General features: G+C 44.6%; 1 protein-coding gene across 3 annotated transcripts in view; it reads right to left on the bottom strand.

Annotated features, from left to right (window-relative positions):
- The window catches only part of SLC2A8 (solute carrier family 2 member 8), a 92,216-nt gene that overhangs the window by 67,589 nt on the left and 9,982 nt on the right, over positions 1-14,645 (bottom strand). Inside the window, exons 2-4 of one of the 3 annotated variants that reach the window (XM_073314505.1) lie at positions 13,927-14,017; positions 10,567-10,620; positions 1,589-1,762 (exon numbers count right to left, since the gene is read on the bottom strand). The exons of the other annotated variants lie outside the window; for them this stretch is intronic. The gene's annotated coding sequence lies outside the window, so the exon portion shown is untranslated. The remainder of the gene's footprint in view (positions 1-1,588; positions 1,763-10,566; positions 10,621-13,926; positions 14,018-14,645) is intronic. 3 annotated transcript variants of the gene reach the window in all.

Raw genomic sequence — 14,645 nt, 5'->3', positions numbered from 1 at the left:
CATGGATTTTGCCACCCGATGGCCGGAAGCAGTAGCTCTAAGCAACACTAGGGCTAAAAGTGTGTGCCAGGCACTAACAGACATTTTTGCCAGGGTAGGTTGGCCCGCCGACATCCTTACAGATGCAGGAACTAATTTCCTGGCAGGAACTATGGAAAGCCTTTGGAAAGCTCATGAGGTGAATCACTTGGTTGCCACCCCTTACCATCATCAAACAAATGGCCTGGTGGAAAAGTTTAATGGAACTTTGGGGGCCATGAAAAGTAAATTTGTAAATGAGCACTCCAATTATTGGGACCCAGTGTTGCAGCAGTTGCTCTTTGCCTACAGAGCTGTACCCCATCCAAGTTTAGGGTTTTCACCATTTGAACTTGTATATGGCCGCGAGATTAAGGGGCCATTACAGTTGGTGAAGCAGCAATGGGAGGGGTTTACACCTTCTCCAAGAACTAACATTCTGGACTTTGTAACCAATCTACAAAACACCCTCCAAACCTCTTTAGCCCTTGCTAAAGAAAACCTAAAGGATGCTCAAAAAGAGCAAAAAGCCTGGTATGATAAACATGCCAGAGAGCGTTCCTTCAAAGTAGGGGACCAGGTCATAGTCTTAAAGGCGCTCCAGGCCCATAAAATGGAAGCGTTGTGGGAAGGGCCATTCACAGTCCAAGAGCTCCTGGGAGCTGTTAATTATCTCATAGCATTCCCCACCTCAATCCGAAAGCCTAAGGTGTACCATATTAATTCTCTAAAGCCCTTTTATTCCAGAGAATTAAAGGTTTGTCAGTTTACAGCCCAGGGAGGAGATGACACTGAGTGGCCTGAAGGTGTCTACTATGAGGGAAAAGTGCTGGTGGCGTGGAAGAGGTGAACCTCTCCATGACCCTTGGGCGTATGCAGCGACAGCAGATCAAGGAGCTGTGCACTAGCTATGTGACGACGTTCTCAGCTACCCCAGGACTGACTGAACGGGCATACCACTCCATTGACACAGGTAATGCTCACCCAATTAGAGCCCAACCTTACCGGGTGTCTCCTCAAGCTAAAACTGCTATAGAATGGAAGATCCAGGATATGCTATAGATGGGAGTAATCCGCCCCTCTGGAAGTGCATGGGCATCTCCAGTCATTCTAGTTCCCAATCCAGATGGGGAGATACGTTTTTGCGTGGACTACCGTAAGCAAAATGCTGTAACTCGCCCAGACAACTATCCAATGACACGCACAGATGAACTATTGAACAAAATGGGATGGGCACAGTTCATCTCTACCTTGGATTTAACCAAGGGGTATTGGCAGGTACAGCTAGATGAATCCGCCAAGGAAAGGTCAGCCTTCACCACACATGTTGGGCTGTATGAATTTAACATACTCCTTTTCGGGCTGCGGAATGCACCCACCACCTTCCAAAAACTTGTAGATGGTCTCCTAGCGGGATTGGGAATATATGCAGATGCCTACCTTGACAATGTGGCCATATTCCTGGGCAGAACACCTGGAACATCTACAAAAAGTCTTCAAGCGCATAAGGGAGGCAGGACTAACTGTTAAGCCTGAGAAGTGTCAAATAGGCCTAAACAAAGTGACTTACCTTGGACACCAGGTGGGTCAAGGAACTATCAACCCCGTACAGGCCAAAGTAGATGCTATCCAAAAGTGGTCTGTCCCAAAGTCAAAGAAACAGGTCAAATCCTTCTTAGGCTTGGCCGGATATTACAGGCGATTTGTACCGCAACACAGCCAAATCGCCGCCCCACTGACAGACCTAACCAAAAAGAAACAGCCAAATGCAGTTCAGTGGACTGAAGAGTGTCAGAAGGCCTTTAACCAGCTTAAAGCAACACTCATGTCTGACCCTGTGCTAAGGGCCCCAGACTTTGACAAACCGTTCCTAGTAACCACCGATGTGTCCAAGCGTGGTGTGGGAGCAGTCTTAATGCAGGAAGGACTGAATCGAGTTCCATCCTGTCGTGTTTCTCAGCAAGAAGCTGTCTGAGAGGGAAAGCCACTGGCCAATCAGTGAAAAGGAATGTTACGCCATTGTCTACGCTCTGGAAAAGCTACGCTCATACATTTGCGAACAGCGTTTCCACCTGCAAACCGACCATGCTGTGCTACAGTGGCTTCATACCGCCAAGGGAAATAACAAAAACTTATTCAGAGGAGTTTAACTCTCCAAGATTTTGATTTAGACATACAACACATCTCAGGAGCTTCTAACAAAGTGGCTGATACACTCTCCTGTAAAAGTTTCCCAGAATCCTCTGGTCCAAATCGTCCTTAAGATGTGGAAAATATTGTTAGTCTTTATACAGTTAGTAGTATATTTAGAGATGCATGTGTCTTATTAACTCTGTTTTCTCCTAGAGCTCAGGAAGAAATCACAGCCAGTTTTTCACCCTATCTGTGATTTGGGGGGCATGTCATAAATATAAAGGGAAGGGTAACCACCTTTCTGTATACAGTGCTATAAAATCCCTCCTGGCCAGAGGCAAAATCCTTTCACCTGTAAAGGGTTAAGAAGCTAAGGTAACCCCGCTGGCACCTGACCCAAAATGGCCAATGAGGGGACAAGATTCTTTCAAATCTGGAGGCGGGGGGGACAAAGGGTTTGGTCTGTCTGTGTGATGCTTTTGCCAGGAACAGATCAGGAATGCAGCCTCACAACTCCTGTTAAGTTAGTAAGTAATCTAGCTAGAAATGTGTTAGATTTCCTTTTGTTTAATAGCTGGTAAAATAAGCTGTGCTGGATGGAATGTATATTTTTGCTTTTGTGTCTTTTTGTAACTTAAGGTTTTGCCTAGAGTGATTCTCTGTGTTTTGAATCTGATTACCCTGTAAGGTATTTACCCTCCTGATTTTACAGAGATGATTCTTTTACCTTTTCTTTAATTAAAATTCTTCTTTTAAAAACCTGATTGATTTTTCATTATTCTTAAGATCCAAGGGTTTGGGTCTGTGTTCACCTGTACAAATTGGTGAGGATTCTTATCAAGCCTTCCCCAGGAAAGGGGGTGTAGGGGTTGGGGGGATATTTTGGGGGGAAGACATCTCCAAGTGGGCTCTTTCCCTGTTCTTTGTTTAAAGTCTTGGTGGTGGCAGCATACGGTTCAAGGACAAGGCAAAGTTTGTACCTTGGGGAAGTTTTTAACCTAAGCTGGTAAGAATAAGCTTAGGGGGTGTTTCATGCAGGTCCCCACATCTTTACCCTAAAGTTCAGAGTTGGGAAGGAACCTTGACACCCCGAGGGTCCTTTGTAATTTCTGTCGTGCCTGATTTGAAACAAAAACCTTTTTATCTTCTTATCAAACAGATTGGTGAGCCTAAACCCATACTATACTAATATTATTAACCTCCTCAATCAGGCAATACAATAGTTAAATACAATGTATGTATTACCTGTTATCACCTCTGCTTCTTCTGGATGTAATTATGAACAAAGGTAATTTAAAATAAGTTTCACAGGATACCTAGTGTGACAGGGTTGGGCCAGATGGCTACAGGAGAGTGATAGAAGGTAGATATATTAGCCCCAGGTTAAGTAGGTCCCTTTTCCCTGAGTAAGGTAACAGGGAAGGTTCCAGAACAATCAGGAACTTTCTGGAAGCAATTAAGGCAGACAGGCTGATTAGAACACATGCAGCCAATCAAGAAACTGCTAGAATCAATTAAGGCAGGCTAATCAGGGCACCTGGGTTTAAAAAGGAGCTCACTTCAGTTTGTGGTGCGTGCAAGGAGCTGGGAGGAAGAGGCGCAAGAAGCTGAGAGTGAGAAGGTATACTACTGGAAGACTGAGAAGTACAGGCATTATCAGACATAAGGAGGAAGGTCCTGTGGTGAGAATAAAGAAGGTGTTGGGAGGAGGCCATGGGGAAGTTGCCCAGGGAGTTGTAGCTGTCACACAGCTGTTACAGGCGCCACTGTAGACAGCTGCAATCCACAGGGCCCTGGGCTGGAACCCGGAGTAGAGGCTGGGCCCGGATTCCCTCCATCACCCCAACTCCCTACTTGATACCAGAGGAATTGAAATGGACTGTGGGTTCCACCAGAGGGGAAGGTCTCTGGCCTGTTCCCCGATCCACTAGGTGGATCATCAGAGACTGCAGGGATTGTTCTTCTTCCTTTCCCCATGCTGGCCAGTGATGAGGCTAACTGAGTGAACGGCAGATCTGAGCCACGAAAGTGGCCAATATGAGGGCTGCCATGAACCTCTGAGGCGAGAAAATCTGCCAATAAGCGCAGGACCCACCAAGGCAGAAGAGGAACTTTGTCACACTAGAGAATAATCACCTGAAAGCAAGAGTATGTCACAAATACCTTCTGGAGCAGAAGGCTCAGGGAAGTATTGTTCAGTCCTCCAATAAGCTTTCAGAAGATTTTGCCATTAGAGATCCTGCCAGTTATCTGTGATTTGCTTAAATTTACCCCAAAATTAATTATTCAAGCCCAAGTGTGATTATTACTGAACACAGAAAGAGAAGCTGGAACTGGGCAAATCAAATCCCAGCACAATACCTAGGAGACCTGCCAAAGCATTTTATTTGGAACACCTGGTGGTGTTTAATTTTAACAGCAGTGACTCACTTACTGGAAAAACAAGTTTTTATCACCCTGAGGAAGGCAGCCAGTCTCCTCCCAGTGGCTTTGCCTTGCATCGGCAAACCTACACCATTATGACATTGAGCATTCATAGAATCATAGAATATCAGGGTTGGAAGGGACCCCAGAAGGTCATCTAGTCCAACCCCCTGCTCAAAGCAGGACCAATTCCCAGTTAAATCATCCCAGCCAGGGCTTTGTCAAGCCTGACCTTAAAAACCTCTAAGGAAGGAGATTCTACCACCTCCCTAGGTAACGCATTCCAGGGTTTCACCACCCTCTTAGTGAAAAAGTTTTTCCTAATATCCAATCTAAACCTCCCCCACTGCAACTTGAGACCATTACTTCTCGTTCTGTCATCATTGTCCAAGCAAAGCCATTTAGGCTTTTACAATTTTTCAAGATACATTAGCTAGTTAAGTTTTTTTTTTTAATGGCAAATACTTTTCTGTTGGGGTGAGGCAGGGAAAGTCTGAGTTCCACCTGTGTGCCACCCACATCTTTGGAACAAACTAACCGAGCTGTTTTGGCAGTTTTAACAGCTGGTTTTAATTTTAAGGAGTTTTGTTGGGCAGTAGATATAATTATTTCTTCTCTCCGCACCTGACATAGGTTATTAGTATGTGAAAGATGACCTGAAAAATAAGTGGGTCTGTGCACTTTGTTGATTCTTAGATAGATAAAGAAGGCCTGAAAAGTTTAAATTCAGACCATACCACCCCTTTTTTTCTGGAAGACTCTAGGGATGACTAGTGTGGTGTTAGATTTCATAACATCACAAAACTCCAAGAAGTGAAACCCAAGCAATTGAGAAGGGAAGGGATTTTAATTCAGCCTCTTAACAGCCATGTTTCACAGAGTTTTAACAAAAACCAAACACCTGAGGACCACTTGGGAGAAAAATACTTTGTAAATGATGCAACACCTTTAAGAAAGGGCTGAGAAAAGCTCCCACTCCACTTCCTTGGGCTCTTCAAGGACAGCTTTAGCAAACACCAGGAAAACAAAAATTGGTTCAATTAATATTTCTAAGGCAAAAACCAGAAACCCCTTCCTATCCCAAACCCAGGCTTTCAGTCCTTGCCACACTGAGAAGTTTTGTTCTGAGCACCGCAGGCCCCAGCAACCCTCCTATTTGGTGCTACTCTGCAAGAGAAATTGAGACCTCAGCCTGCTAATAACAGCTCAGGAAGCACTGGAAGGCTGCTTCCCTCCCCAAGCCAGCACTATACTCAAGGCTTCCTCTCACCCTGCACAGCTGCCAGGCCTGCTTTCCACCTTCCCTGCTGGCTCCCAAGCAGGAGAGAGCAATTGGGAACTGGGAGCAGCAGTAAGTAAGCCATATCTGGCTTGGCTCACAGGGACTCCTGTCAAGGAGAGACAGGGCAGACTTCGCTTATAAAAATGCTGACTTCGCTTATAAAAATGCTAACTTCTCCTATTCCCAATCGGCCAGAAATTCTGCTTCCCTGCTGTAATAGCAGCAACCTCATCACTCTGAGGATGAGCCAATTCCCATATGACACCCATGCTGGAATTTTTTCCCTAAGTGTTAAAAAGGAAAAGAGGGTTAAACCAGTGAAGACTGGATGAGGAAGGCTGTCCTGAGCACCTCCCTCTCCACTCAGTACGTCACACCTTAAATGCAAGGTCCTCTCCAGCTCATCCCTGGGTTTAACCAGGCCAAACGTTTCATGGGTTACATACAAATATCTACTGTTGTTAGCCAGTCCCAGTGCCCAGAACACTGATGGGATCCAGACTTGTTCTCTCTCCTGCCCCTCCCTGTCCCTCTGATGTGCACCTTTTCACCTTCTCCATTGCCTCTCCCATCCTAAGCAAGGGGTCAGGGACCAGGAGTAGGAGAGATGGGGCTTGTCATAAACACGAATAATAACTCCGCTCTAGTTCCCAGCAACCTCTAATTTCTCTCCTGCCACCAAGACCTCTAAATAGCTTTTCACCCTATATCCACACCTCAGGATGACTGATTTCACTAGGTCTAGAATTAAGTAGGATCAGGCCTGGATAGTAGACTTCCAAAGAAAACCTAAGCAGCTGCACAAAAGTGGTGATAATCAATTAGGAGTTGCTCTTTCCTTTGTATGTGTATTGAACCAATGCACCAGTATATTGTTAGATCTGAATTGTGTAAAATCAGGTTTTGTCCATGTAGATCCTGCCAGCATGAACTAAAAGGTACCTTGTTTGCTTTAACACAGGCCCGTTTCAAACAGGACACCATGAGTGCAAACTAGGTATCTTTTAGTTACCACTAGCAGGGTCTACATGAGGCAGTTACAGTGCAACACTTTAGTGCATGCTGCAACTCATCCCCTCCACCCCAGTACAACAGGGCCATGTAAATAAGCCCTTTATTAGTTTAAATTCACAATGTTATTTAAACTTAGTGCAGCTCTCAGCGAGATGAGCTTTAAGAGCTTCACCTCCAGATAAATTGGAACAAGATGAATCCAGATAGGGTTACTTCCAAGCAGTGGCTGATACGTCCTAATGTAGAGTGTTTGGAATACTCGTAACAAGTGTGTGTGATCTTTGGAGCCAGCTATTTACACACCAGTCAAGCGGCACCGGAGTGCTAGGTTGAGTGGAACATTCAGGGAGGATTTCTAAAATGGCTTTTAAAAGGAAATGCAATAGAAAGTGAGGTAGAAAAATAACTTTAGTTACTGAAATCAGGGATTGACATTGCAAGACTTGCAAAACATAGCTACATTTCAGCCAGGTTAAGCCCTACAGAATATATCTGTAACTTAAATATTTGACCTGGCAACACAAGTCCAGTTATGTTTGTCCTGCTGATTCTGATGAGAATTTTATACATGTGAATTAGTTATTTATAAGCTTTTGTGAATAAATGTTGAATTTATTTAGTACTATTTCCATGAGATTTTTTTGAATATATATCCTAAAAAGTTAATGGAAACAAACCGGTCAACATAGTGATAGTTTTCTGAAGATTTAAATGAAAATGCCAGAGACATTTTTTGACTGAGTAGAAACAAAAATACTCTGGCAGTCTATAAACTAGTGAAAAAGAGGGCCAGATTCACAAAAGGACTTAAGTGCCTAATTGGGACTTTAGGTGCCTAAATCCAAAACACACACTCCATTGGGATTCACAGCCTACCTACTCAGCTGCCCCTGAGCCCTACAGATGCCTAAACTCGCTTGGCACCTAAGTGTTTGCAATAAAAGTTCCCTAGGCAACTACATTTCTGGCTCTGTGCTGGCTGGCTGTGCATCGCAGCCACATGACAGGCATCCAGATGCCTAAGCCCCAAAATGATACACATGGGGAAAGATAAAAGCATTCCTCTGTCTAACTTGCCTGAAGAAGTTCTGAGCATGCCTACCACATTGTGCCCCTATAGGCAAGCATACACAGAACATTGCAGGGGAGAGCAAGACCACCTCTCTCATGACTTTTAACCCTAGTGGTTAGGATACTCACCTGGGATGTGGGAGACATCTAGTTCAACTCTCCCCCTGAGAGGGAGAAGGGACTTGTCACCTCTCAAGTGAGTGCCTTAGCCACTGGGTTATGAGACATTCTAATATGGGGCTCCCTCAGTTTCTTCTATTGACTCTGTTCCAGTGTGAATAAATAATGAAATACTCCAGAAGGCATTCTGTGCCAAAAAATTAAAAAGTCTGCACACAATATTTTAAAATTCTACAAATTATATTTGTCAAATAAATGTGGAGGCTCCAGCATGGCACTGGGGAGCACAGGACACTGTCTGCACAGTGGTTGGAGATCACTGTGCAGCTCCCCCCAGGACACGGACTCAGTGGTGCGGTTGCACCCAACCCTGACACAGCACAAGGACTGGGCCTGTCCCAGAAACACTCCAGGGTCCTGCCCCTCCATGCCAGGTGTACCAAGTGTGGGCAGGCAGGCTCAGCAAGGCAAGATCCAAGTGTGGAGGAGCATAGTATGGGGGGATCCAGGTGTGACAGATTTTTGTTACTAATTTACCGGGTAGCTGGTGCTTGTACACTAGCGGGGCGATGCGATTTACAATGGAGTACAGACCCACCCACTTGGCATTCAGAGTGTGGGCCACCTTCCCCAGCTTTGGAACATTACCTTGTCTTCAAGTTGCCATGGTCAGATGTCATTACTGACAATCCCCTTATGCTTGGCCTTTTCCTTATCTAAAGTGGTCTTTACGGCTTCACGGGTTTTACACAGCTTTTTTTTTAACTGGGCAAAGCTGAGACATTTTGGTTCTGGCAAACAGTAAATGTGATTATTGGTAAACACAATATTTACATTACATTTGCTTACTGGTGGGTTGCTAACATTTTTATTTAAAAAATTTTTTTTTTTTTAGGAATTGACATATACACATTGCCCATTATACAGTACTTTGGTCTTATTATTTAATTTATTTTAGATACAAGATTTTAGGGAAATGTCTTTCCTACAGAGCTTTGGAGCAACAGGCAAGGATAAGCACACCCACTTTTGAGGAGTCCACTTGGTACAACCTCTGGTGTTCAATAGCTTCCCTCCCTCCCCAGTCCATTGGCTTGTGGTCTGGGGTAGCCAAAAGGATTCCATGTTCACTATGGGTAGTGGGCTAACTTTTTATATTTTTGCCTTCAGAGCCTGTTGGTATGCGATTTTAATAACAATTCCCCCCATGAAAAGGTCTGGCCTTACTATACTAAAAATGTACTGCATTTATTTGTATTGATAAGTATTAAACAGTGATTCTTTTTTTGCTTTAGCAAGTGTATTAAAACCTTAGTGTTTTTTGATATTACCCTAAAACATTTTGTGTTTTAAGGTGAACAAAGCAAGTATCTGCATTTTATTACATTTTATAGCTATAGCAGTATGTATTTTTTTTATTTGTATTTGTTTTTGTATTAGGCTGTTTTGTAGCTGTGACAAAGAGCTTAATTTATTTTTAATTATTTGTAGGTTTACTGTATTTATAATTTTTGCTTTAAAATTATTTTTTTGTAATATGGTGTCTGCTACTTGAGGAGGTTTTCCTGCAGCATTTGGTACACAACAGTGCTTAGCAACAAGACAAACAACACAAGGTAACACAAAACACAATTTCTATTGTGACAGTAGATTCCTGGTATTTTGGGTTGCTTTTCAGCTGGTGTCAGCTTTGTTTGTTTTTTTTGAAAGACAAAAGAACATGTTTTTACCCCTTTAGGGGTGGCAGATTATTGCTTAAATTTTATTTTTTTTATAAATATTTTTGCTGATTGCAGGCAAAACAGAAGAGTTACCCTCACATTTTCCTGTGATTGTTTATAGGCAGGCCAGATTTCCATGACTTTTACCTTTATTAGTTAGGTAATTTGCATTAACACAGATGCTTTTTGGTTTGCTTTTGGATTTAAAGCCATTAGCAGCTCAGAGACTCTGTCTTAAAAGGAACACATTTAATTTTTAGCAGAGTTTTGAATATTTTTTATTTTTAATTTTTGCTTTTAAAACACACAGCGACTTGAAGACAAAAACACAACCTATTGTGGCTCCCTTTGGCAAAGTGATAGTTTGATTACACAGAGCTATTTTAAGGCTTAGTGTGGGGCACGGTCTTCCTCTCTTTTACTACAGCTTTTATTTGCTATTTTGTTATTAAAAAACAGATTAAATTTTTTTTAAAATGTTTTGGTTTTGCTTGCCCTGCTGCAGCCATGACTTTGGTTTTTATTTTAAACAGTTTAAATTTTATAAAGCATTGAGTTACCTTAAGGTTTGAATGCTAAATACCAAAGTTAAACAACACTAGTTACCTGTGTCTGGCAAAAGTATTACTTGGTTTTGCAACTTTGAATGGAAGATTCAAATGGATTTTAGTGGTATTATTTAAAACAACACCAATGTATTTTAAAACCCCAAGAGTGCTTTTTTTAGCAAATTTGACTAACTTGTTTATAGTCAAATGATTTTAATTGAACAGTCTTTTTTACCTGGATTGTTTACAGACCTTCCTTTGGAAAAGGGCCCATTTTCCTTCAGAATAGCTGCAAAGAAACCAAGAAATTTTTTTAAAAATATTTTTACAGCGTTTAACTGATTAATTTTTTTTAGCCTTTGCAGAGTTAACTTTTTACTTTTTTAAAAATTATTTGCTTATTTTTTAAAATGACACCTTCATTAACTCAGATTTTATTATTTTAAGTACTATTTTAGGGATTTGAATTTTTTTATACCTGTACTTACTAGGTTTTTTTTATTTTTTAAGATTTTTAACCTGTTTTTTAATTTTTTTATTTGCTGCTTGTTTGCGCCTGAACCTGTTTTTCTCATTGAACAGTTTCTTTCCATGGGCACAGGCTTCGTTCCATTACTAATTTAGCAAGGAGGGTGGGCTCCTTAATTAGCTGCCACCCCTCCTGGTCCCTTTCCTCTTTACAATTACCCCACGGGGTGCTTTTCTTGTAGTGGGGATGCTGTACATACAACCTTATTTTTCCTTTATGCGCTGGACCTCTCCTCGGTCTTAATGAGGGCCGCTATGGGGGGGGTGCAACAAACATTCAACCACCCTTGGGGATCTTTGCACAGCGGGAAATCAAAGCCCTCACCAGGGTTACCCAAATCATCCCCTGTGAGGCTTGCCACCTGGACCGAACGCACGGCCAACTGACATTTTAACTGCTCAATTTTCTTTTCATGGCGCGCACACTGCCGTTGGGGCATATGCTGAGCACGAATGGTTAGATCTTTGACAAGTCCTTGAAGGACTGGTACTTGCTTAGCCAGTGCTCCCAGGCAGGTGCGTTCTGCTTTTTTCCCCTGGAAGTCCTGTCTCAAGGCTTGCAGCTTATTCTGGGTGTAGACTTGGGTTGCCGCCTGGTACGTGATTTGTGCTTTCAGTTGCTCAATTTCCATTAGCTGTAACACACCTCCCTTCTCCCCAGCTCCGCTTGCTGTCCCAACAACATTTGATACCACATGGCTGCTGCAGTTTAAATTAATTCCACAGCTGCCCCTAGGTTTTTACCCTTCTGCTTTTTATACTTGGCATATAGGTCTAACAAATCCTGCCAAGTCTGCACTCTTTTCTGAAGCTCCGCCACAGAACCTTGGTGAGAGCCTTCTCAAGCCGGGAGAGGTCTTCACCTTCCTTTGAAAGAGGCAGCAGGGTCCCATCCCTCTTTGCTGCCTCCTCCATGGCTCGGGCATCAGGCTCACCTGCCTCCTGACCGGGCAGCTGGGCTACCTTGCCTGCATTCCTTAATGCCTGTACGTCCGGCATTGACCCCCATCATTGATGTCATCACCCACGACTGCGGGACTCCCAAGTCTACAGCTGTACCCTTCTGTTTCCTGAACATGTTGTGACAATTCCTTAGTACAACTTTAAAAATCTTTTAATTACTTGAAATTGCACGTTGCTTACACCGACCGGCACCAGGGCTTACAATGCTCACCCCTCCCCCCCCTTTGAGGGGCCAGAGGAAGAGACGCTAAGCCTCCCTCCATATTACTCTGTCTGATCCCACTGAGGGATACATACACCCCACCGAGGGTACATACACCCCAACTCTGTCCGGTTAGAGCGAGACACCCTATGGTCTCCTCTTCAACGCAGTCATACTACGACTGGGGGTGTACGCACTGAGGATTATTCCCTTGGAGCGAGAATTGCAAAGTTCCCCTCCCATTGCCCGGTACTGCTATGCCCAGGGATAGACCCACCTGCACCCTTCCCCCACCGACCGGGGTGGAGAGAGGAATACTAAACCTCCCTCCGGTTCTCTGTCATGCTACGACTGAGGGTGGGGCACACCTTTAATCATAGAATCCTCAACATGAAATACCAACAGTGCCAGACAGAGCAAACATGAAATACCCGGGGGGGGGGGATAGATACAGGAACACACCATGTGACTAAATTTTAAAGCTTTATTAAGAAAATAATAAAAGAACAGCAGAGCATGCTGGAATCACATCTATGTCACGTAGAGGAAGGAAAAAGCATTCATGCCCGAGCTGTAACCCACTTCCATAATCACACCCAAGCTACCCCAGGCTGGCCAGGCCTGAGCTGTACTGTCAGAACGGGGTGGGGGATGGACGGGAGTTTGTCCTTTGCACAGGTCATTCGGGGGGTCCGCTGCAAAGTTTCCAAATTGTTTCTGCTCTTGGGAGGGTTTTTAAGCCCTGGGGGTCTCTTGGGGGCATCCCCTTCAGAGACCTTTGTTCCCCATGCTCAGTGTACCAGTCCAGACCGGCCTTCGTGGCTTCTTCAGCTTCCCTCAAAACACACCAGCTCCAAGGTCACAAAGGCAGACTGGTGAGTCTCACTGGGCAGCCAACTTTTGCAATTGTGTAATCTCAGTCCTGCAACTTGCTTTGCTTTTGGTTTTATTTTTTACAGCCAGCTGCGGGTTTGGTGGTCGGCAGGCGGAGCAAGGCAGAGACTGTGTTGATTTTTGACCTTGAGGGCAGCGCCGCTTTCTTTTTTATTTTTAGGCCAAGCTGAATTTTTAAATTAACCCTTTTCTTTCCCACCTCGGCCTTCTAAGACCTGCAAAGGAACCTTTTATTTTACTTTTATACCTTTAACCCTTCCCAAAACACTTTGCAATGCCTGCAACAGCATTAGCAACGTACAATACTGATCTGCCTCCCCAGGGGACTTGAGGGAGGGGGCCATTGGGGTGTGACACAGGTGTGGGTTGAGACTCTTCTGTGTGGGGCAATCTGGGTGCGGGCAGCTCAGTAGGGAATCCGGCTATGGGGGGATCTGAATGCACAGGGTCTTGTTGAGGGGTTCTGGGTGCAATGGTAATGGGACTCTGCAGGGGCGGTCCAGGTGAAGGTGGTTGGGGCTCAGCACAGGAGAGGCTGGGTATTGGGTGGATAGAGCTCAGCGGGCAGGTTGGGATCCAGGTGCAGCTGGTTGGGGCTCAGTGGGGTGGGGATCTGGGTGGCTCATCAGGGTGGTCCAGGTGCAGGGGTAGTGGGGCTCATCAGGGGAGTTCTGAGTGCGGAGGGGGGTGGCTCGGTGGGAGGATCTGGGTATGAGGGGGTCTGGATGCATACAGGTTGGGTGGTTGGGGGAACAGCTCCCTGTACCGGGTTCCCTCCCCCTTCAGCTGAGGAGTAATGGGTGCAGGAAATGGGGGGAGAGTTTGCAGAGCTTCCTGCAGTTGGGGGAGAAATCTGGAGGTGGGTCTAACCTGGCCCCAGATGCCATGCAGGGAAGAGGAAGTCCCATTCTCCCCAGCCCAGCTGGGACTAGCAGCTGAGCATGATGCAGGGTAGGAGCCATCAGCCAGGTCTTCCCCAGTACTGTCCCCTGCACCACAGTGATTTACCTCTCTGCTGGCTGTCCTGGGCACCCAAAACACACTGCTGGGGAGGGTTGAATGACAGCTCTTGTGACTTCCCTGTCAGAAAGTCATTTTTCTGTGGGGAAGCAAAGAAATTGGTGGGGGGGGGGTCATAAATTTTGCACATGCACAGTGGGGCAGAATTCCCCCAGGAGTAAATAAAAGAATCATGGGGCCAGAAAAAGAGAGCACAAGCTTCTTGCCAAATGGTGGAGGTATCTAATCCCAAGAGATGGGATGCAGGAGATCCCTGCAGCCCAGATTTTGTGCCTATCTCCAAGAGCTTAGCCCACCCCCCTCAGCTTGGCACCTCCCATTGGCTAGTTTAGGCAAGAAGCTGCCTACTGTGCTAGCTTTTGTGAATCTCATTCTGAGGCACCTCTCTCCTCCCATTTATTCCAGGGCTTGAAGATGCCTAACCTAGGCTTTGTGAATTCCAGTGATTTTTCTAGGCACCTAAAAATTAGGGATGGCGACACTCAACATTGACATGCCTAAATTCCTTTGTTAATCTAGCCCAAATGATTGAAATAAACTGGGTTCCAGAAACCACAGTTCTCATTAAACAGGTGTTGTGGGTATAATCTCACAGAACAGCATCAGTGCAAATCCAGTTAACATTAATAGGAAAATTAGCCACGGGCAAAACAAAACCATTTTCCAAAAACTTTGAGAAAAAACTTTATTTTATGAGTGTATTCGTC

This window comes from Lepidochelys kempii, chromosome 16 (assembly GCF_965140265.1).
Source record: "Lepidochelys kempii isolate rLepKem1 chromosome 16, rLepKem1.hap2, whole genome shotgun sequence".
In the NCBI taxonomy this organism is placed as follows: Eukaryota; Metazoa; Chordata; order Testudines; family Cheloniidae; genus Lepidochelys; species Lepidochelys kempii.
The sequence above is the reverse complement of the archived record's forward strand: the minus strand, read 5'-3'. Positions and strand labels throughout refer to the sequence as shown.